Source organism: Podarcis muralis, chromosome 2 (genome assembly GCF_964188315.1).
Source record: "Podarcis muralis chromosome 2, rPodMur119.hap1.1, whole genome shotgun sequence".
NCBI lineage: Eukaryota > Metazoa > Chordata > Lepidosauria > Squamata > Lacertidae > Podarcis > Podarcis muralis.
Genome location: NC_135656.1, coordinates 99,450,556 through 99,465,667, shown reverse-complemented (window position 1 = coordinate 99,465,667; position 15,112 = coordinate 99,450,556). Strand labels below are relative to the sequence as shown.

The window sequence follows — 15,112 nt, the reverse complement described above, 5'->3', positions numbered from 1 at the left end:
ATAGACACAACATGAAAGCCAAAAAGAGAGAGAAAGAAACAAGGAACACCCTCTGGTTTTTTTGGGTTCTGGAAGACAAAATATTCTGTATTTTGTTCTCCAGTATGCATTTGCTGAATTGTGCTGAATTTTGAATTATGGTGCTGAAGGAGACTCTTGAGAGTCCCATGGACTGCAAGAAGATCAAACCTCTCCATTCTTAAGGAAATCAGCCCTGAGTGCTCACTGGAAGGACAGATCGTGCAGCTGAGGCTCCAATACTTTGGCCACCTCATGAGAAGAGAAGGAAAAGACCCTGATGTTGGGAAAGATGGAGGGCACAAGGAGAAGGGGACGACAGAGGACCAGATGGTTGGATAGTGTTCTCGAAGCTACCAGCATGAGTTTGACCAAACTGCGGGAGGCAGTGGAAGACAGAAGTGCCTGGCGTGCTCTGGTCCATGGGATCACGAAGAGTTGGACACGACTAAATGACTAAACAACAACAACAACATGCATTTGCTTTCCTAGAAAGTAATATGTAAGTATAGGAAAGAGGAGTAAGGATTCTGTCTGTCCCAGGGATGCAGAAGCTGCATCCCTCCAGATGTTGGTGGACCACAACTCCCATCACCTCTAAGCACACACCATGCTGGTTGGGGCTAATGGGAGCTGGAGGTCAACAATATGGAGAGAGTGCCACAGGTTCCCTCTCCTTTCTCTACTGCACTATATAGAAGGCTTACAAAACATTGTATTGAAATGCTGAACTCTAGTCCAGCGGTATTTCGAGCGGCATGGTAGGACAGAAAGGAATAGATTTTGTGTTCTGTTCATGAGAGCAGCAGTGGAGATTGCAGGGCCGGAGTAGCTGCTTAGATTTTGTAATGCAATTGGCTGCAAGGTGCTGCACCAGTCTCTGCTAGCCTTCCAGATGTTTTGGACCACAGGTCCCATCAGGTCACTGTATATGCTAACTCCAGGTTCATGGGCAGCATAGTACAGTGGTACCTCGGGTTAAGAACTTAATTCGTTCTGGAAGTCCGTTCTTAACCTGAAACTGTTCTTAACCTGAAGCACCACTTTAGCTAATGGGGCCTCGCGCTGCTGTTGTGCCGCCAGAGCACGATTTCTGTTCTCATCCTGAAGCAAAGTTCTTAACCTGAGGTACTATTTCTGGGTTAGCAGAGTCTGTAACCTGAAGCATCTGTAAGCTGAAGCATCTGTAACCCGTGGTACCACTGTACTTGTTGCTGGGGAGCATCAACAGGAGATGGTTGTTGCCTTCAAGCCCTGCTTGTACAAGGGCACCCCAGAAGCACCTGGCTGGATACTTTGGGAAACAGGATGCTGGACTGGGCGGCCATAGGGTCAGAATCCAGTGGGGCTCTTCTTATGACCCAGACATCTAAAGAGAAGCATGTGCGGTTTGGGGACTGTCTTCTGTGTCCCAGTACTTTGCTGAGACCTTGGTTGTAGCTAGCATCCTCATTGCTGGTATGGCAAGCATCATTTATCTTGTGCTGAAAACCTACCATTTCATAACAAGAGATATTTTATCCCTCCTTCTTCCCCCTTCGAACGCTCCCAAGCAAATCTGTCTGAGGGATAATAGAGAGCTGTGTGCCCCAGCATAGCGTGACCGGCTCTGAAAAAGATATTTGTCTTGAGAAGTGCTTTTCAGACTTGGCACGGACAAGGAGAAGAGGAAGGCGGCAAGCTCTATGCATTTTGCATGTGATTATATGTTTCCTGAGGTGGAGCTATCCTGCTAGCAACATGAGGCAAACAGATCAGGTACAAATGAAAGGGAACATGATTGCCATAAGGTCAATGCTTCACGGAGCCAAACCGGGGGGGGGACCCCACATGATAGAAATATCATATGAAAAGCTGTCCCTCAGGAAATTCTTCCCCTTATGTAACTATCTAGTTACAAAATGCCCCTTCTGGCATTGAATGACGGGATGGGGAGAAATTTCGTGACAGTACTCCATATCGGTGAGTACCATCATACAGGTAAAAGGACTGTTTTCACAGTTTCCGTTATTTATTAAATTTATATACCACCCTTCACTTGAAGATCACAACAGAGAAACTACAAAACAAGAAAACAAAATACATAGTGAAACAAAAACAAACCAATAACCCCCACCCCTTATCATAAAGGATTAGGCAGTAGTATTTATTTATTTTTATAAGATATTTATTAGCGTTTTACAAAAAACATAGGTTTACAGAATAAAGGAAATTAAAACAGAAATTAACAAACTAAAAAGAAAACATAGAAGAGAAAAGAAAAAAATAACAAGAAAAATACAGAAATTAAAAAACAAATAGCTAAGAAAAAATTTAAAAATAAATCCATTTTTCAGTATCTTTATGCTCATTTGCTTGTTTCCTTGACCTCCTCACACCTCCCCTTTTTGTATTCCCATTTACATAATCAATTCAGCAAATCCTTACCCTCTTTCATTTATCTTAACTCTATATCTTAACCTATTATAACTATGTATTTTCACCCATTATCAGGATTAGGCAGTAGTATTATATAACAAATAGCTTTATTTAAACAGGCTTTCTTTCATTTCCAAACTTTCTCTGACCCTTCTGCGTGTTCTCTCTCTCTCTCTCTCTCTCTCTCTCTCTCTCTCATGCTGAATCTTTTTCTGGTAGCTGTTCCCTCTCTGTGTCACTAAGTTTATCTCCTTGACTGCTGTCCTGACTGCTTCCACGTACATTGACTCATTTACCTTCCATCTTTTGGGATGCTTAAGTAATCATAGAATTGTAGAGTTGGAAGGGACCCTGAGGATTATCTATAGTCCAATCCCCTGCAATGCAGCTGCCCCATACAGGGCTCGAACCTGCAACCATAGCGTTATCAGCACCACGCTTTAACCTACCGAGTTATCCAGGCTGATGAATGGAACCTGGAATTTAATAGAGATGGATTTATACATTTCAGACACCTGCCTGTGAGGAAGAACACACACACACACACACACACACACACACACACACACTGTTAGCTTTTCTAAGTATTACTCAAGGAATCTCCAGCCTTGCCTTTGTCTTCAGGCAAGGTCTCTCTGAATGTTAGAGCCTATAGTCTCAGCTCCCTTACTTCCAGCAGGCAGGCAGGCAGAGCTAAGTGCCACAGTTTTAATATCTGTTTCATATGTTCCTTCAGAGCATTAGAGGGTGTTTTTGGGGGTGGGGGTGGGGGGAGGAATCTATTTCTTTAAAATGAACCGAAAACTGTATGTATTAACACAGCGGATGAAAAAGCACAAACCCATAGAGTAAATGTGGGGTGGCCGGGGAGGGGCAGGACAGGGGGCTGCACAAATGGGATAAGTATTTTAGCCTTGGCTAGAATTGTTGGGCGGAGAAAATTGTTATGAGGAATAGATAAGAATAATTAAGAATGAACTGTCCTACTCTATCCTAGGGATCAGCACAGTTTGCTTACTCAGAACAGAATGTTCTTATTAATTTGCTTTACTGGACGCTTCAAGCATGGTGGCAAAACATATCTAAGGGGCCATCAGATGGCTGGATAAGATACTTTGAGCACATCGCATGGGCTGATGCCGCCTTTGGTCCACTTTTATGGATAATGTGGACAGCAGTTTTTGCACATATATATGGTGAAGCCTGAGTTGGGCTAAGGGCACTTCTGTGCCCCCGCACCCCAAACTGGCTGAGCATAGAGGCCTCTGACATGCCACACATTGACGAAAGTCAGCATCATTGTCAAGACGCAGAATGCCGTAGACTTCCACGTCTATTCACACTCAACAAGCCAACCAGATTCTGCCATTAAAAAAGCAAAGAATTTCCCAAGCCAATAGTGAAAGCTCAGCAAGATCTGTCTGACTTTTAACATTCCATTTCATCCAAAACATCATAGCGCCTCTACTCATTTTCAGTCTTTCTTTTTTATTTCTTTACATTGCCAATTATAAAGAGGGTATTTTTACACTATTAGCAAAACTACTAATTTCTATGTGGTATTTTTGGACCCTTGCCTGCAACCCTATATACACTTACTTGGAAGTAAATCCTACTGAACCCCATGGAGCTTAAACCCAGCTTAGTAAAGACAAATGTTATGCAAATGTTATAGAATAAACTTTTCAGTAAATCCTTAGGAAGAGGATTACTGAAATTGATAATCACTTTACTATTCTAAAACTATAGCCTGTGTTCAATAGAATATAGATAGCCCACTCTTTAAAATTTTCCAAACACCAACAAGTATGACAAGGAAATATGCCTCTGTTATTTTTTATTTATTTGAAGTTCTCACTTTAATTTATTTTTAATTGATTTGAAGTTCATTCCTCCTGAAATTCTTTTAATGAGCCAAACACACATTTGTATTTGTTCACAGTCTAGTCTTACACTTTAGGATCAAGGTACTGGGGCCATTACTTCTTATCCTATCTAAAGTGTGTAAGATAAACACTTCATTCCAGCCACAAACATCCCTTCCACCCCCCCTGCCATTCTTTAAATATTTGAAAGCAACCAGCTTCTCCCCTGAGCTCCCCATGACCAGTTCCCCCCGCTGTCCTTCATATCATCGGCCAGACATACACTTAGGATGGAGTCTCCAACCCTTTTGACCTAAGACTGTTATATGTAAATGATCTGCAAATGGTGTTTAGAGGTAAGTTTCGCATATTTACAGAGGTCCTTCTGCTTTCCAGGAGAGATAACCTATCAAAGTCTGAACGATAAAGCCATGTGAGATAAGGAGTCAGAGCCCACAAACCAGATCTGAATCAATATTTACTGTACACCCAAAGATGACTTCTCTGCTGCCAGTCTCAGACAAGACCCTCAAGAAGATGAGATCCTCAGTCGAGCCTCTTTTCCGGGGCAGCATGTTTGGGAATAAATCTTGGGATATTGGAATGACTTGAACTCATGAACCTCATTCTGTTCTACATCATTTAAGGGACTGAGCAGGCTCAACGTTGTCAGGGCAGTTTAGTAGCCAGGTTAGCCGTAGCGATGGAGATATCTGTGCCACCCCCACCAGCTGCTCCTGTGCAGAACAAATCTTAACAGTTTACATAAAAACTATCCAAAGTGGAGGCATCACCTCCTAGAACTATTCCAACACAGGACTATGTTCTGGATTCCACCTGAGAGTCATCTGCTATAATATACTGGAGGATGCAAGTGGCTTTATCATAGAATTGTTGCGTTGGAAGGGAACCTGTTTGAAATGCTTTCCAAACAAATCACAGTGGGCCACTGCTGTTTTTGGCCAGCATGTAAAAAGCCAAGAACTACCCCCTCAAAAAGCTCTGCTGGAAGGTATAACGAGGATGCAATGACAGCAGCCAAGTGTCTTCACTGCCACCAAGTAGGGTTGATAATGATTCTTGAGATCTTGTTAATGATTCAAGAGTCAAGACCCATCAACTACCTGACTCATCCTTGTGTTCCACAAAGCCAGGGCTTTGACAGGTGTGCCATTTTAGTTGGCGAATCCTTCAGAATGGTCAGAAACCAGTTCCATTCATCAACCTCCAGGGGCAGGCCTTTCCAAAAGATCCCTGTCTGTGAAACTACTAAAGTAATTGTGAGAGGAAAAGGGGTCTCCTAATAACTGGATGGCTATATTGATCCTCTAGGTTCAGAGACAATATGGCTCCGATTAGCAGCGGAAAGCACGTAGCAATTGGAGCAGGCTGTTGCTTCATGCCTTGGTTTGAACCAGTAGGGATCAACCTCTCCTCTCATGGTAGTTTCCTCCTCTGGAACCCCTGACACAGATCTTCCACTAAAATAAATAGATAACTCTGTCTTCCACCATTATCACCAAAACAGTATCAGTTCCAAAGCCAGGTCGGAAACATAATTCAATCAATGAACCAACCAGCCAATCCAATTTTATTACGCAACCACGGACCCATGGGAAATCTTACTGGGGGGAAATTGATATCTTATCCAGAAATGTTCTGGGATGACCACGTGCTCAGTTAACTGCTCTAAGGAAGGAGATCAGAGGCAAGCAAGTATAGTCACCAGAGGTTAACGTGCAGAATCACAGCTGGCCACGAGAGAACCTTTGGGCTCCATCAACTGCAGTTTTAAAAGTGCTTCTTTCTAAAGGCAACTCCACAACTGTATTCACAAGCTTACAACACATAACTAGAAAATACAGTCCTAAAGCAATGTCTGATTATTAAACTTGTTTGGAAACATATAGAAACGAAACACAGAAACTGAAACCCTACATAAAAAGTTGGCGGATCCTGCATTTTAAAAACTAACCATGACTAGGATGTTAGGGTTTTAATGTTAAGGAGTTCACATCTCCAGGGGCCATTGATGCTGGCCAGCATAATTTTATAAATGCCCATACAGGGAGAATGAGCCGATAAGATGCGATTCTGGCACAAGTCCCAAAATCATTTATATTGGTAACTCCTTAAAGTGCAATTTTTCATAGCAACATTGTTCTACAGTTTGTACAACATACTGGAGGTTCTCTCCCCCACCTGCCACCCCCAGCTAAAGAAGCCCAAGAGGCATAATTGACGGAAATGTGATGTAAAATGCCAAGGTCATTTAAATAATAGGTTCCTTTCCAGGCCAGATTACAGCAGAAAGGTAGTCCCCGAGGGAAAAGAAATGAGCACATGTGCTAAGAAATGTGTGGATGTTATATGGCAATGCTTGGCTATGTTACAACGATGTCTAATAGCCCAAAATAAAAGCAGTTCGGTCATGGGGGAAACATGCACATAACCAGGCTGGGGGGGAAAAACCCCTCTTTAAGAACTGTACTTAAACCTGTATCTTCTGACTACTAATAGAGAACCCAGGGACTGAGTGTTAATTCATTCCCAAGTGAGACAAGCTGGATTTCATCCCGAAGAAGGAAAACATCATAATTGTGACCTCATTGTCCTGCTGCCACTACACCAGCAGCCTTGAGGTTGTGGACTTGGGGGTGTAGAAGGTTATGTCATCACAGTGAGGTTGGTGAGCCACACATTGATGCTCCAACCAAGATGAAACCTGGGATATCTGTAACAGGGTCTCCTTGTTTTTTAAAAATTGAGACAGCCATGGAGTGGGAGGTTTGTACTATGGTGTGGGCGAAGCAACCCTTGCCCTCTGCCATTTTCCTGATGTAATTCTGCCCTCCTAATGCTACTTCCTGTTACACATTAAGGCATTTTTTTTCAACCTATGGGGTTGCATAATGAGTTGACGATTTCCATTGATTCAAGTCCAAAAATTTCTGATGTGTTCACGACCATGGAATTCTGCCCCCCCCCAATGGTGAGAAAACCCAATAAAACCCTCTGAGACCTTGCAAAAGGCAATAATAATAATAATAATAATAATAATAATAATAATAATAATAATAATTTATTATTTTTACCCCGCCCATCTGACTGGGTCTCCCCAGCCACTCTGGACAGCTTCCAACCAAATATAAAAAACAATACAGCGTCAGACATTAAAAACTTCCCTAAACAGGGCCGCCTTCAGGTGTCTTTTAAAAGTAAAATAATTGTTTATTGCCTTGACATCTGGTGGGAGAGCGTTCCACAGGGCAGGCGCCACTACCAAGAAGGCCGTCTGCCTGGTTCCCTGTAACCTCACTTCTCGCAATGAGGGAACCGCCAGAAGGCCCTCGGCGCTGGATCTCAGTGTCCGGGCTGGATGATGGGGGGGTGGAGACACGCCTTCAGGTATACAGGACCGAGGTCGTTTAGGGCTTTAAAGGTCAGCACCAACACTTTGAATTGTGCTCTGAAACGTACTGGGAGCCAATGAAGATCTTTCAGGACCGGTGTTGTATGGTCTCGTCAGCCACTCCCAGTCACCAGTCTAGCTGCCGTATTCTGGATTAATTGCAGTTTCCGAGTCACCTTCAAAGGTAGCCCCACGTAGAGCGCATTGCAGTAGTCCAAGCGGGAGATAACTAGAGCATGCACCACTCTGGCAAGACAGTCTGTGGGCAGGTAGGGCAAGCAAGCAAAGGGGGGGAACTCTCTTATTTGCCCAGACTCTCTCCCTTTACCCCTGTCCTTCCCTTCCCTCCCACTATGGTTTCTGGAGAAAAGGCTCCCACAAACCAGCAAAACACAAAAAAGCAAGGCTTGCCCGAGGCTGCTTATTGGCTTACAGTACTACACACAGGTCTGGCTGTTTGGATATCTGAATCCAGGAGGGCTGTGTTCATTGCAAGAAGAGACTGAGTCAGTGCAATCAGGATCTGAGCAGATTTTTTGAGATTTTTGCCAAGACCCTCACAGACACCACAGGAAGTATGAGCACAACCCCTGATTATAAGGCTTTATTTATTCTTTTTTAATGAGTTGACTCTTATACATATGTTTTAGACATATTGATCCCACTGCTTCCCAAAACTTTATGGATGGGGTAGCCTACCAAACAAACAAACAAACAAACAAACGTGGTTGCTCACCAGACAAGTGCAGCCTATAATGCTTCTGCCTGCCTTTGGAAGGTGGCGGTCTATCCTTCATTGGAGGTTTTTAAACAGAGGGATTATTTAGCTGTGATACCAGCATTGCTGGACCATAAAGAAGGCTGATCGCTGAAGAACTGATGCTTTTGAATTATGGTGCTGGAGGAGACTCTTGAGAGTCCCATGGACTGCAAGAAGATCAAAACTCTCCATTCTGAAGGAAATCAGCCCTGAGTGCTCACTGGAAGGACAGATCGTGAAGCTGAGGCTCCAGTACTTTGGCCACCTCATGAGAAGAGAAGACTCCCTGGAAAAGACTCTGATGTTGGGAAAAGATTGAGGGCACAAGGAGAAGGGGACGACAGAGGACGAGATGGTTGGATAGTGTTCTCGAACTAAACAACAACAACCCGCATTGCAGAGAGTTGAAGTACTTTCCAACTCTACAATTCTGTGGTTCTATGAAAGCTCATGGCATCCCCCAGCCCATATTTGCTGCAAGCATCTTAAAAGGGCACGATTGGTGTGTGCTTAGGAGCAGGTGCTTAGTCAGTAATCAAAGGACTGGCAAGAAGAAATAGCAAGTTATCGACTGAAAGTCAGTATATTCACAGTGGGAGCAGTCCAGAGCAAGGTTTGTTTCTGGCAATCATTTGCTGCAATCGTTCAGTTTCTGCTTGGAGCGGCTGGTTCGTAAACCCACAAAGTGCTCCCTTTAAAACTCGTGGGATTGAGGCGAAGTCCTAAGACAAAGAAGCGAGATGTCTTGACTTTGAGGTGGCCTTTCTTCAAAGCTCAAGGCAAACGCTATGCAAGGCAATTACAGCCAGGGCCATTTCCCACCGCTGCACCCATTTGGAGGGAGCTCTAAAATGGCCAAACATGGTTAATAGCTGCATTGAGCTCTTGTTTGGGGATTAACAAGCCCTTCAGAAGAGTTTAACCTGCCCCTCACTTGGCTCAGAGCTCTTCACTAACAAACTGGTCATTAACCACTGCTGAAGAATCACTGAGTGGTTTCCTGGGATTACATCAGCGGTAATTAAAAAACCTAATCGCTCCCAACAATGGCCTGCTAAATTACACTAATTTATCATTCCACCTCTTGAAAAGGCCTCAAGTAAGTGGGCAACAAAGAAAGGGACAAAAACACTGAACGGAATGTGATCCCCTGAAGATGCAATGCAAATTGAGAATTTCCTTGGCATCAGAACTCCTTTTTTATGTTACATTTGCACACATGGGCCAAGACTCCAGTGTGCAGGGGGTGGAGGGTGCGGGAGCTTGTGTGTGTGTGTGTGTGTGTGTGTGTGTGTGTGTGTGTGTGTGTGTGTAGCTCAGGATGGGTGGAAACAATGTGCATACTAACTGGAATTTTCACAGGAATCAGATGTAAAGGCTTCCTTGCAAAAAAAGAAGTTATGAGAATTATTTTAATTAAGGGATCCAAAAGGAAACAGAAGCATTTTTTTCATTGGTTAAACTACCAGTCAAAAGGCAACACTTCTCAAACAGCTGCTCTGCATCTTAACGAAAGCACAGCAGTTCTTATTAGGGCTTGCTTGCATGTATGTGTATATCTCCATTTTACTGATAACTGTGATGTAAATATTTACAGCAATTACTTATGCTATTATTGAAGCTATTTGAGGAATATCTTACTCAGCCACCCCTACCTGCTGCCAGCATCAGACTTTGTGGATGTTAAAAAGCAGATGTGTTGAGAGGAATAAGCAATTGTTGTGAATGGGGGGAAATGTTAATGGGGGAGGGAATTGCTTGTTTTAGATAGGCTTACTCTCCTTGTGTCTAATGTCTGAATCCAAATTGGTGTTACTATGCCAAGTTACTTCTAGTTCTTTAATGCACGACGTGCTTTAAAATTCTGACTTATTTTCACCCTACCCACCACCTCAATGTTTCTGGATTAATCCATATCTGTCCATATTGAAGGCCATGGGGGAGAGTGTGGAGCAGAGGTTAGGATTTCCATTGTGCCCCAAGTTTCTTCAGGTCAGGGGCAATTGTGCCACCTCCTGGTGGCTGGCATCATAAAAGGGGGGGGGGGCAGGGAATCAAACAGAGTGTGATTCAAGAAAACACGGCAAGTGTATGTGTTGTTGGAATTTGATGGATTATAGTGGTACCTCGGGTTACAGACACTTCAGGTTACAGACTCTGCTAACCCAGAAATAGTACCTCGGGTTAAGAACTTTGCTTCAGGAAGAGAACAGAAATCGTGCTCTGGAGGCGCGGCGGCAGTGGGAGGCCCCCTTAGCTAACGTGGTACCTCAGGTTAAGAACAGTTTCAGGTTAAGAACAAACCTCTAGAATGAAATAAGTTCTTAACCCGAGGTACCACTGTATTGTATTTTAATATTTTGCTGAAAGCTGCTCAGAGTGGCTGGGGAAACCCAGCCTGATGGGTGGGGTATGTATGTATGTATGTATGTATGTATGTATGTATGTATGTATAAATAAATAAATATTACTATTCTTATTATAGCTAGGAGGGCGAATGTAGAGGGGACGAGGCCTAAATGCACCCATTTGAAAAATATCTTTTAGGGAAGCCTTGCAGGCTAACGCTTCTTATACGGGTATGGACATTGATGACTGCATTGCTTCTTATACGTTTGTTTTTATTCATTTATCACATAAATTTTAAGCTGCTTTTCAACACACACATTTTCCCAAGGCAGTGTACAAAAAAAGGAAAGAGAGAATGGAAATAAATTAAGATCCTTTATCAACCTTAAAATTGTAGAACGGACACACAAGGACAATGATGAACAAAAAGTGCAGCAAGCAAAGCATTAATAAGAGCATAGGAAGATCCTACTGGAAGAGGCCAACGGCCCATCTAAGTCCAGCATCCTGTCCTCACAGTGGCCAACCAGGTGGCTGCGGAAAACCCTCAAGCAGGACCCAAGCACAACAGCGCTCTCCCTCCCATTGGTTTCCAGCAACTGATATTCAGACGCTATACTGCCTCCAACAAAGGTCCGTATAGTTAAAGCCATGGTTTTCCCAGTAGTGATGCATGGAAGTGAGAGCTGGACCATAAAGAAGGCTGATCGCCGAAGAATTGATGCTTTTGAATTATGGTGCTGGAGGAGACTCTTGAGAGTCCCCTGGACTGCAAGAAGATCAAACGTATCCATTCTTAAGGAAATCAGCCCTGAGTGCTCACTGGAAGGACAGATCCTGAAGCTGAGACTCCAATACTTTGGCCACCTCATGAGAAGAGAAGACTCCTGGGAAAAGACCCTGATGTTGGGAAAGATGGAGGGCACAAGGAGAAGGGGACGACAGAGGACGAGATGGTTGGACAGTGTTCTCGAGGCTACCAGCATGAGTCTGACCAAACTGTGGGAGGCGGTGGAAGACAGGAGTGCCTGGCGTGCTCTGGTCCATGGGGTCACGAAGAGTCGGACACGACTAAACAACAAACAACAACAATACTGCCTCTGCCCATGAAGAAGAGCATAACCATCATAGCTAGTAGCCCTTGATAGCACTGTCCTCCATGAATTTGTCCAGTTCATCTAAGTTGGTGGCCATCGCTGTCTCTTGTGTGAGCATAGCTGTCAACTTACAGATTTGAAAATAAGGGACCAGCAGCCTCGAAAATAAGGGATCAGCAGCCAAAATAAGGGATCAACAATTACTTTGATGAAATACATATTTTGTTGCATGCAAATGGTTTTAGATACCTATTAGGTCCATAAATTACCATATAGCATATATTCAACACAAAAAAACAGCAACAATTTGTTGTTGTCAAAGCACAGCTGGACATAGAAAGGGCCCCATTACCTTCAGTAGCTTATTTAAGGGACATCATCAATAAGGGACAGCAGCGGGACATGGCGCTGATATAAGGGACTGTCCCGCCTAATAAGAGACGATTGACAGCTATGTGTGTGAGTGAGTTCCATAGTTTAACTATGAGCTGCATGGTGATTTTAGCCAGCCAAGTTAGCAGAATCAGCTGGTGTGGTAGGGCAGGTTTTGGGGCGTACCTGGAAGGGGCCGGGGTGGGACAGAGTGGTGATGAGGTCAAGGCTGCCTGGGCACATTGGCAGGGGTGCTGCATTGGCTCTGTCGCCGGTGCCACCCTGTCCCAGCCTAGCTCTGTTCAAGTAAGATACAGCAACGTCAGAGTGAGGAGGATATTTCTGCTCCTTTGCCTGACTGCAATTTGGCATAAAATCTAAGCGGCCTATAAAATGCCACCAGGAGACAGAGAACGAGGAGCAAACAGAAGGATATAGATTACAGAAGTGTCCTCCCTGCCTTTCGCAAACCAAGGAGCTGACGAGTAAATGAAACACATAGAGCAATTTTACTCGAGGTTAATTTGCTCAGGAATAAATCCCACTGAGTTCAGCAGAGCTGGGTCAGTTGGATTGCAGCCATACTGCGCTGAGGTAAATCTTAAAACGAAGCCAAGTTAAAATTCTCACCTTATTTGTTTTAACTTTCTATAAAGAGCAGCACAGCTCAAAAGATGCATGTATGGGTTGGGTTTTGTTTTTGTTTTTTAAGTCCAATAAATTCTTTGTTTTCATTGACCAATGGATTCTGGCCCCCTCCTGCTTTTACCCACCATCCACTCTGCTGCATGGTAGAGTGTGATCTTTACTCTCTCTTTCCCTGTAGGTAACAAACTTGGCTGCTGCATTGCCTAATCCTGTGATCTGGTGCCCTCCTGGGAAACTCCATTCCAAGCAACTTCCTGACAAAGCTATTCATCAGGCATATGGACCACATTGATTCTCGAAGAGCAGTCATCATCTCTGGGGTCAAAACTCACTCAGCCTTTGAAATGCTAAACTGCAGAAATGTCCACAATCAGGTAAACATTTTCCAGTTACATTACTCATTCAGTATCTGCACCTAATTATTTAATCTGCATGATTAACTGTGTGTATGTAAAGTCTACATGATTAAGAGCCCCGGTGGATTAATTTTCATTTGAAAAGCAATTTGTACCTCTCAGACATACATTTGTGAACATAACAAGATTATCCCAAGAAAAGACAGAGTATTCTCGTATGGAAATATTGCAAATGGGTAATGAAGAGAAGAGAAAAGGAAAAAGTCAGCGTAACATGCCTTCCTGTTCTGCAAAGAAATCTTTCAGTCACCGGATTTCAAACTTCTTAGCCTCGGGCAACTTTGAACTTCCCATCCTTGGTGCCTCTTCACACAATTGTAGTTGTAGTGTATGGAACTCACTGCCACAAGATGTGGATATGGTTATTGGCTTAAATGGCCATATAATCCACATCTTAAAGGGTAAAGGGACCCCTGACAATTAGGTCCAGTCATGAATGACTTGGGGGTTGTGGCGCTCATCTTGCGTTACAGACCGAGGGAGCCGGCGTTTGTCTGCTGGGTCATGTGGCCAGCATGACTAAGCCGCTTCTGGTGAAACCAGAGCAGCACATGGAAATGCCGTTTACCTTTCCGCCAGAGTGGTACCTATTTATCTGCTAGGTTGGCGGGAGCTGGGACCAAACAACGGGAGCTTACCCTGTCATGGGGATTTGAACCACCGACCTTTCAATTGACAAGCCCAAGCGGCACAGTGGTTTAACCCACAGTGCCACCTGCGTCCCTAATCCACATCTTTTTTTTTTTTAATGGAGGGCAAATCAATCAATGGGTATGACATATGTTAGAACCCCATCTTCAGAGGCAGCGTATCTCTGAATATGGCTGTTACTTTCATGCTTTGCTTGTGAGAGTCTTGGAAGCGTATAGCTAGCCATGGTGGGAATCTGCCTACTGGCCTGGAGAATATTATTTGTTTATTTGCAACCATCTTTATAGACTGCCACCTCATATAAAATATCAAGATGGAGTCCAGCAAAACATCCTCCATAGTCTTCCAGGCTTTCTGCTTTGCCACGCCGCTACCCATCTTGCCCATTAACAGGAAGTGAGGGAAGAGGCAAACCTCTCTCTCCTCTCTCTCTCTCCCCACTGTTCTCACTGACTCAACAAGTTGCAACCTATGTGAACAGAAATGGGAAGGACTGGCTAGGAGGGCTTTTGGAGATGGTGAAGGCTGATGGGAATGTGCCAAGTGAGGGAATTCTTCTCTGGCTTGGATTTTGATCCAAGCAGCAGTGGAATTCTGGGGCTATGAAAGCTTGCATCTCTGAGGTGGGTTTTTGAGAACCCCAAATATCCAATCCTGGCTGCTGGGAACTCCTCCAGCACCTCCAATTAGTTCTATTTCACACAGAAGCAAATTTGTATTTGGCACCAAGTGCACATTTGACAAGGAGCTGCAGCCAGTCCATAGCTGTCAAGCGTCCCTTATTTGGCGGGACAGTCCCTTATATCAGCGCCATGTCCCGCTGCTGTCCCTTATTGATGATGTCCCTTAAATAAGCTACTGAAGGTAATGGGGCCCTTTCTATGTCCAGCTGTGCTTTGTCAACAACACATTGTTGCTGTTTTTTTGTGTTGAATATATGCTATATGGTAATTTATGGACCTAAAGCCATTTGCATGCAACAAAATATGTATTTTATCAAAGGAATTGTTGATCCCTTATTTTGGCTGCTGGTCCCTTATTTTTGAGGCTGCTGGTCCCTTATTTTCAAATCTGTAAGTTGACAGCTATGAGCCAATCGTGTTTGA

The 15,112-nt window shown here is 43.8% G+C and overlaps 1 long non-coding RNA gene across 1 annotated transcript in view; it reads left to right on the top strand.

Annotated features, from left to right (window-relative positions):
- The window catches only part of LOC144327031 (uncharacterized), a 218,479-nt gene that overhangs the window by 69,078 nt on the left and 134,289 nt on the right, over window positions 1–15,112 (top strand). Inside the window, exon 2 of the long non-coding RNA XR_013392010.1 lies at window positions 13,118–13,313. This is a non-coding gene — a long non-coding RNA (uncharacterized LOC144327031). The remainder of the gene's footprint in view (window positions 1–13,117; window positions 13,314–15,112) is intronic.